At 41.3% G+C, this 9,686-nt stretch overlaps 1 long non-coding RNA gene across 1 annotated transcript; it reads right to left on the bottom strand.

Annotated features, from left to right (window-relative positions):
* Positions 1 to 3,453: 3,453 nt before the first annotated feature.
* On the bottom strand, positions 3,454 to 9,204 carry LOC138823073 (uncharacterized). Its single transcript, XR_011370733.1, has 2 exons — positions 8,977 to 9,204; positions 3,454 to 3,630 (listed from the first exon to the last, which is right to left on the bottom strand). It is a non-coding gene; the product is annotated as an uncharacterized lncRNA (long non-coding RNA).
* Between the last annotated feature and the right edge of the window lie 482 nt (positions 9,205 to 9,686).

A 9,686-nucleotide genomic window follows, 5' to 3' on the forward strand; every position in this document is an offset into this window, starting at 1 on the left:
AGCAGTCATTTATCTTGCTGTGTGGCACATGTTGAGTTACTTCTCTAACAGAAGAATCAATGAAGGAAGCTGATAAATGGAATCCTCTTTGAGGGCTGCAGACAGACCGACAGGGCTGCTTTGTTACTGAAACCTATGGTGTGGAATAAATTACACAGTGAGCAACCAAAGCCAGCCACAATTGATTTCACTGTGAAATCTAAGTGGAAGGGGCTAGAGGAGGCAGATACAATGGGGTACTGCTGATTTGTGCCTTTGGGGAAAGTGATATAATTTTAATAATGAGCTTCTTTACGACCTTGGATGAATGCCTTGAAGAAGACAGCCATGTGTGTATTTTATTATTTAGCATAATTTTTCTTGCACTTATCAGAAAGGTAATTTTGAAATCGTAATTGAGGAGCAAAAATGCTTTTCCTCTGCTTAATTCTTGGATCTTGCTTCTCACACCCAAACTAGCCAGTAGCACAGCAGGTGTGCCTTAACCTACAGAGGATTCATCCCAGTAGAAGTGACATGTAATAGCCTCATCGCCGAGTATCTGTAATCCTACTGCCTCAAGAGGCAGAAGCAGGAGGATCTAGAGTTCAAGGACCAGTCCAGGCAAAACTAGCAAAGCCCTATCTGAAAAACAAAATATAAGCAAAGGGACTGGAGGTGTGGCTCAAGCGGTAGAGTGCTTGCCTCTCTGAGAGGCCTTGGGATCAGTCCCCAGCTGTAACCACAACAAAGAGGGAAATACACATCTCTGCTTTCATCCATTTGTCAGATTATGTGCAGGTTATTTGATGTGATACAGCAGAGAAATCACCTCTCTGCATTAGTAGAATATTGGTAGAAATCAATTTCAAGTGTGAAGTACAAACATCATGGTGGGACTTGATTCCAGTCTTGACAAGATGATGCAGTTAGGCCTCTCTCTCTCTCTCTCTCTCTCTCTCCCTCTCTCTCTCTCTCTCTCTCTCTCTCTCTCTCTCTCTCTCTCTCTGTCTGTCTTTCTCTCTCTCTCTCTCTCCCGCTCTCTCTCTCTTTCTCTTTCTCTCTCTCTCTCTCTCTCTTTCTGTCTCCAAACCAAACTGTGAATATGGAAAGAATGTGGAGACAGCCAAGTAAAACCCTGAATGGTAGTGAGAAGAAAGTGATCTGAGATCCTAGGACTGGAGACAGCACAGTGACAGTGTGGCACATCCCTCAGTCCCTGGAGAGGAGAGCCACCCAGACCATTGAACATAGAGCCACCCAAGTGAGCCAAGACTGGAATGCCTAACCTAAACAGAGACACATCTTACCGAAGCAAAGGATCTACTCAGAGCGGACAGCCTCCTGACACAATTGACGAAATGGCCAAGATTCAATGGGAAACAATTCACTGTATCAAGAAACAAGAAAAACACAATAATAAAGAAATATAGGACACGGACTCCAGCACTGGGGTGAATTCGATGGCAGAATTATCTGAAAAGGCTTCTAAAACATCTGTCATAAAAGTGAAGCAATAATCCAGTAGTCTCCTAAAACAAAACATTTTTTTTAAAAAATTCACAAAGAAATGCATACAAAATAACCAAATAGAAGAAGTAGAATAAAAATGCCATAATAGGAGATTTAAGAACTCACTAAAAGGGCTCAATTGTGAGGAGGAGGACAAGGGATAGGACCAATGAGTTTAAGGACAATTCAACAGAATTCCTCCAATCTTAAGCACACACAGTCTTTCAGGGACAAGTGGGAAGAGAACAGATCCAACACTGTATAAGTGGAGTCCCAGAATGAGAGGAGGAAGAATGAGCTGACTGAAGGAGTGAGGAATGAATGGTGAGAAATCAAATTTACTTTCAAAGTTGTAAACCTACAAATCCAATGAACTGCAGCCCAATAAATCCCAATACAGCACCACTAACACCTAATGAAACTTCTGAAAACTGAAGATAAAGAAAAGTCTTGAAGTCAGATAGAGAGATATGACACACTAGGTGTGTTGTGCCCAGGTCACAGGACCCCCACACCAAGAAGACCACCGAGAGTCAGACTTTCCAGCTGTTTTAGGTTTTATTTAGGCGGGCTGCAGCTCGGGCCTCGTCCTACACTCCAACACAGCGGAGCCTAGGAGCAGAGCACAGAGCTAAAGATTTACAGGGCTTATAAAGTCACACAACCAACCAGGTGTTTGGATTACCACCACGTGTTGCTCTGCTAGACAGAATTTGCTGATTTTAGGTTTAGTTTAAACAAGCAACAAGTGGTCACTGCCTCAAAACTTTAACCCTTCAGGTATAAGGGAACCCCAACTAATGACAGCAAGTTGCTCATTTCACTATACTACAACTCAGTGACATAATAATATCTTGCAAGTACTGAAAACAAAAAATCAACTGAAACTTGTTTATGTTATGAAATAATCCTTCAATTAACGACGTTGTCAGAGGTAGTAAGGATATTGTCAAGTAAGAAACCGATGAGAATTTGTTGATGGCAAAGCTGTTCTAAATGAATGGCTAAAGGAAACTCTGCAAGTAAAAAGGAAATGGTAAAAGAAAGAAACTTTGAGCACAAAGGAAGAAGGAACAAAGAAAAGAAATATGGATCTTCCTTTTCCTCACATGCTGAATACAATTTGAAAATTTTAGAAAACATCTGAATGTATTTTGAAAACCAAACAATTATTGGAAAGCCAGGACATTTCTGGAAAATAGTATATAAAGAATATTTCCTTCAGAACAACACCTTGTTTGTAAAAATAGTGTGAGAAAGGATTGCTTGTCCATAAACAATACAGAAGCATCAAAGTAACTGTATGTAAAACAGATGCGTTACATCCTGAAGGAAAACCATGTGTGTATTGACCAGCAAATAGAAAAATATCTTTTATTAACAAAATAAACGCAAGCTTATAGCTACAACTGAGTAGTGTGGTGATTTCCAAAGAGACGGGGCAGTCAAAGAAGGGGCGAAGGAAGAGAATTGGCCAATAGGTATAAAGTTAGAATTAGATAGAAAGAATAAGGTCTGATACTCTATTGTGATAATTAATGTCACTGTATTGCATGTTTCAAAACAGCTAACAAAAAATTTTGAAGATTCTTAGCCTTCAGAAATGATTGACAGACTATTCAGCCTAGATTCATTATACAAAAATACATACGTTCATTGAAACATCACATGGTACTCCATTTGTATGTGATTATTGTCAATTAAAAACACAATAAAATTTACAAACAAAAAATTAAAAGCAAGCAAACCCAACCTTCTCAGATTCCATAGAAATAAACAAAACAAAAAAACAAAATAAAAATTTTCCACCAAAGATCTAAATAAACCATTTGGTTTTTAAAAATTATTTTTATTACCTTTAAGTAGCTGTAGAAAGGGGTATTTGCTTAAAACATAATAAACGTTAAAATAAAAAATGTAAAAGCATGAAAAAAAGTGCAATGTCATTGACAAGCCAAGTGATACCAGTAAAAACAAATAGATTGTAGGTACAAATTTCTCACTTTCTTTAACATTAATGCTTCTGTTAGTCTTTCTTTGTGTTAGATTCCATTGCTCTACATCCAGTAGAAATTCCCAAAACGTTGTGTGTTTCCAACACAAGTTCTCAAATCGCTGTTTGTGTTTGTGCCACTTTCCCTGAAAATCATAGAACAGCAGTGTTTATAAACCATGGACTGGAAAACAGTAGCTCACACACAATTCAGTGTCTTAATCATACAAGCTATTCATAAAACTACAGGCCAACAATACAGCCTGACTCCTAAAGACTTGTTCTGTTTCTGGCTTCAACTTTAACCATAGATCTGGATCTCCAGCCATGTTCATGGCCAAGAGAACTCAGATTCTACAACACACTCAATTTCCTTTATTCAGTCCTGATTTCTATGTCTCCCAAAAGCCCCTGAGGTCTGGCACAAAATATATCTGAGACCTTGCTCTCCACATCCAGACAGTGACGTAGCTCCTTAGAAGTAAGGCTTGATATTAAGTCCCTTCTAATTTTCAGATTCATGTCTGCTGTTCCCAGCGACATCATGTTGGAGGATTTCATTTGCTGATGGAATCAAGAGAAGAGCTAACATTGTTAGATGTCAGGATTATAAAATTTTCTTGATGGGTGAGATTTTTCAATCAGGAGTATGCTGTCAAGAAGAGACCGCTTATGGAAGAGCAGCAAACAGAAATTTATTCCCTCCTTCGTAAAATGACTGAACTCATTGCATTGACAATTTTTAAAAAAAATAAAAAAAGTGAAAGTGGAAATGATTTGTTCCAGATCTAGTGGGAAGAGGGGGACTTGGTCCTAAATGGATTTAAGTGTTGAATCTGCAATTTATAAAAAATACTGGAGTGAATTTCTTTGGTTTTCTCCCTGAGAAAGACAGATATTATCATATCCGCAGGGCTGCACCTGTTCCTGGATGGTCTCTTTATCACCTTCTGCTGTCCAGGGCTGGGGGCCAGGTTTGGCAGATCTGAGACATGCAGTGAAGTAATAGATTTCAATGGCTGACAATGTTTGCAAAGCTTCATGTATGCTGTGTGGCAAAGGAGAACCATATCCTTTTTCTCCTTTGACAGAAATTGCAGTAGCACTGCATTCCCTAAGTGATCTCATTATTTATATCACAGATGGTGAATTGTGAATTTTTTGTTGTTGTTTCTTAATGGAAATTACAACCCCCATGGTTCAGAGCATTTCATATTCTGAGTTTCAATGTTAGAAAAAAAATCTTGTTTGTGTCAGAGCAGTTTTAGAATATGCAATAAGGTGATTTTAGGGTACCATATAAATCTGTATTTCAAGCAATGCTCTAATTATGATTTTTACTAAACTGGATTAAGAAGTTACAAATGACTGTCATACAGAGTGAGAGCCACTCAGACAATGGACAAAGGCTGGGAAGGGGTTCTGAGAAACTCCTACTTTTAGGGACCCATCAGCAAGACGTCACCTTGTTCTGGAGCTAGTCCTCCATCCAGCCTCCACTCATTCCATGCTCATTCCATGCTCAAGACAGTTGTGCCGCGGGTCAGAAATGGAACCCAGTAGATGGATGCTCACATTTGGGTCTTGACATTGGAAGTCAGTACTCAAGAGATATCCGTCTATCTTTTGTGGGGTATGGGCTGGTCTGGGGCACACAACTCAAGAAGGCAGCCAGTCTCAGCATTCTATCAGGAGCCCTGGGGGTTGCCATGGGAACTGGAGGGCTCTGGGCATCAGGATCTAGGAGGTATCGCATGCACCCACAGCCAACCACAGGAAGGGCAGTTAATTGGCCTCTGTCCCTACATGCAGTGTGCAGAAGGAGCGGGTATTGGGGCTTTCTGGAGGCTCTCTGAGCGGCCTCCCTTTGGCCAGATTCTCTGGGGAGAGCACCAACACAAGTCACAAGTCCGAGCCACAGCCCTAGTGCTGAGTCCTTCCCATGTCCCACTGCTGACTTGCTGACAAGTTTTTGGCAGTGCCTGGGCTCCATGGAGCCACAAGGACTCCACGTTGGCTTCTGAGAAGTTGCTATTTTCAGGGCTTTGCGTGGCATTTCCCCCCACTGCTGAATATACAGAGCAAAGGGGAGACACTATGGGTTTGGTAAGGAAAAACACTTCAGTAAAGCTAGAGCAGATAGACTTTCCTGAGTGAGACCTGTGGCTAACATTTCTCAGTTTGGAATCACAAGGCTGCAGCCCGGAAAGGAAATGTAGACATCTTCTGCCAACAATACTTTAGGGATCAGAGAGGCCCATGGTTCCTCTCAAGATACACAGCCAAGTGGCAGTGCTGCCGGCCCAGCTGAGGGCCTTGGACTCTGGGGAAATGTCTATTCTGCTCTCACTGCTGGCTTTAAAAAAAAATGCTTAAATGCATTCTACAAATGCATGTCATTTTGAAAACTATATAGCAACTGTGGGAAATAGGCACTGTCAGCAATTTGTTTCTTGCTGTTAACATAAATTGTTATTGCAATGGGAAAGAGAAAAGAAAAAGTTACACCCTACCCTTAAGGTGGTCAGGAACACATCTGGCGTCACTAGTGTCTGTCCGATGGTGGCCTTATTCACTAAGTGTCTGGGGTAAAAAGTATCAAGGCTTAAGGGAAGCTCTGAATATCTGAATTGCTGAATTTCTTCTAGCATTTCTCTATGCAGGTGCTACATGGTGCTACGCAGAGCTGTGAACTACCTGGCTTCTCTTGCAGCTGCGCCACTACTCTATTAATTGACTGATTGATTGATTAATTTTGAGATAGTACTTCACTTTGTATGCAGCCTAGGCTGGCTTCAATTTCCCCAATACTGGGGTCACAAAAGAACATTACACATCTAGCACAATCCTTCTATATTGTCAATGTGGTGGAATATTCAATGTTATATGGGGACTGTGGTTCAAACATTAGGAAGAGGTGATCTCAGAGTTCAGAGACCAACGGTATTCAAAATACATGCTCTCTTTTTTCAGAAAATCATCAGACTGTAGAAGCAGAGGCTGTGGGCTTTCCAGAGAGTTCCATTTTTCTTATTCTTAAAAACGCTTCCAAAAAATCAATAGCAAATGAAAAACATAACAAAAATGTTCAGTTAGATTTACTTTTAGGCAGACAAATAATAACTTTGGGCATAAGTATACAATGTGCAACAGTTGGTGTATAGTTAAGCTAAAAAAATATTTATTGTTTCTGTGAAATTAAAATGTAATTGAGGGCCCAAAATTTGGTGGCATCCAAAAGGGTGGAAGGGAAAGACAAAAAGTGAGGATGGTGGAGAAAGCGAAGAACAAGAAGGAAGGAGAGGAAGTGTGGGTGATGCTAGAGACGCCCTGGAGCAGGGGGCAGGCCAATCTCCATCCCAACCGCTGCCCTCTATCTACCTGACTGAGACCTGGAAGGGAAGTGGCTTTGGTTGTTACTCTTCTTGTTGTTGTTTGATTTTTACTCAAATGATGGTCAGGTAGCTCATGATCAAACCTGGTCCAATTTGAAACTTGATTCCTTCTCCTCTACTCATTCATGCAATCTGTTTCATTGTTACCTGGTTGGGGAAGGGATGTGAGCCATTCTTTGCTCTTCTCAAATTCACCAATCCCAAGTGCCATGAAAAAAAAAACACAAGAACTAGCCACCGGACCACAAAATAGGGGAGACTCGGGCCTTTTGTACTGTTCAGACAGAAGAGGACCTTGAAATTGACCTTGAAGACTGTCTGCATTGGTGCAAACATTGGCTCTGCAGTGGGCCTACTGGAGGGCAGGGGGTCATCTCTACGGAGATGGGAAGAGTGGGTGCAGGATGGCGAGCGGGGGCAGAGCACCATCAGTGCAGGTGCAGTGTCACTTGGAGGCCGACCTGAGCATTAGCTGTGTGCAGAGCAACCATTTCTCTCTGAATACAGTATTTTTTAAGTGTACCTTTCTCACAAATTATATTATTTGTCTAGACTTAGTCCACAACTCGATCTCTCTCATACCAACGAGCCAGGAATTGAAAAACAAGTGAAAAATTATTCCTTCATGCAGAATATCTGCCCAGTGGCTTGAAATTTCTCTTTCATGGAGGCAGCCCTTCATTCTACTTATATACAGTAAACATGTGTACGTTAAATATTAGGGCCGACCTTAATATTGTCTGTTTCCATTTTATTGTAAAGATACATCAGACAGCAAACGTATATGTATTATGCATGGTAAATGATAGCATACACATGGTATTTACTATATACTAAATAGTAAATCACCCATAGTAACATTTTATTATGCAAGATAATGTGTATCTTCGTATATAGTTAATAAAATGGAAACATCCTTCCTGAAATAATAATATTACTTATATCATATAACACAGATGCACACATCTGACAGCGAAGTTGACAGCAACAGAGCTGATCTGTGGGAGTAATGTAGCAGCATCTGCCTAGTTTTTCAGACCAGTCTCTCAAACACAGCACATCCTTGAGCAAATATCGGGCAGAACAGAAGAGAACAGAAGTCTTGTGGAAGGTGCCTATGAATAATTTCTGCTTCTTATCGCTGTCTTTTCTTTTTAAAAGAAACCAGATCCTTATGACTCACAAAGGCAGCCATTTCCAATTCTCAAATGATTTCATGTAACCAGGAATTTGACATCTTGTTCGCATAAAGATCCAGAAATACCAAAGAGGTCTCCTATTGCTAGAACCTAAAGAGATTTAGAAATGAATCTTCCTCAGGAAATATGCAATAACACAACAATTTCGAGTCAGAAATAGAAAATGTGTGTTAAAGGTGAAAGGAGACAGAGATCAATGTCTAATAATATTCCACCAGGAAGAAAAAGATCTCAGATCTTATACACTCCACATTTCTTGATTATAAAAAAAGATGGGGAAGGATCAAGGAAACTGTATTACAGTTTAATTCTTCTCAGTTTTTAGACCAAGAGGGAAGAAGCGGAAGCTCGTATGTGTATGGCTAAAGTCAGCAGAAAATATGTGAACTCTCATTTACTTCGGTAACCCAAATGGTGCCTGACATTGCTGTTCTCTGAGCACAAGTGAGGACATTTGAACACTAAGGTTCAAAGGATACTGGTCCTGAGCCTCCTCCTAGAAAGGTGGGGCCTCCTCCCCATCATCTCCCAGCTTCTAGATTCTCCACCCACCAGCTTTGCAGCCACGGTGGTTTCCATCCTCCTGCACAGGGATGCCTTGAGAAGCTGGTCTCTGGGTTGCTTAAAGCAACCATTATGGCAAGCCTGGTAATGATGCCCACAGAAATCTGTCTGTTCTGCTCAGAGCTGCTGTCTCAGAAGTGTCCCAGTACAGATACGATGAAAGGGAAGTGCTGGTGGGTCCAGGTAGCATACACGACGCTCAACCCCCCAGAGAGCCACGAACCACGTCTCTATCACGGTCCCTTAGCCCTCTCTGTGTACACTGACAAAGCACAGGCGTGGGGCACACCATGCGTGGCTTGCCCCTTCACTGGGGTTCCCTTCCTATACTCACCTGTGAACCAGCCACAGTCCCCAAAATATCAATGTCTTCACTCAAGAGAGAAAAAAGTCTTCACAGCATTTTTTATAGCTGTGTATGGTGATTGCTCTACTTCGTTGTTAGCTGTTATTGCTGATTTCTTATGTACACCACAGAAGAAATGTGCTCTCTAGAGGCTTTGGTGCTATCCACAGGGTGCAGACACCAGAGGGTCTTAGGACCTATCCCTTGTGGACCAGGGGCAGCTGTAAACTTTGGCTCAGGCTCCCCTCTAACTAGCACAGTGACTGGCATGAGGGAGGTGACATGAATGTTTATGTAACAAATAGAGGAATGATTTTCCTAGAGACAGGTCCCTGCTTTGTTGTTGTTGCTTCACAATGTGTCCTAGCCTAACCCCACCCTTCCTCTCACCCTCTCCCTGCCTCAGTTATTTTTACCAGCAAGCAAACTGTACAAAAACAACCCTGCAATGCTGTGGACCTTTATCCGGGGGAGAATGTGTTCCAACACTCAGTGGAAGCCTGAGGTTGCAGATGGAAACGTAACTGATTGGCACTATGGGTTTTCCTACCCTATGTCCACACATCCACAGGGGAAAAAAAGTTTAATTTGTAAATGAGCCACAGCAGGAGATTAACAAGAACCAATAAACAATAGAATAATTATGAAGATATACTATGATAAACATATGAACATGGTCTCTCTTTCAAAACACCTCA

The sequence above is a fragment of the Dipodomys merriami genome, unplaced genomic scaffold (assembly GCF_024711535.1).
Source record: "Dipodomys merriami isolate MVZ:Mamm:240054 unplaced genomic scaffold, mDipMer1.0.p SCAF_12, whole genome shotgun sequence".
NCBI lineage: Eukaryota > Metazoa > Chordata > Mammalia > Rodentia > Heteromyidae > Dipodomys > Dipodomys merriami.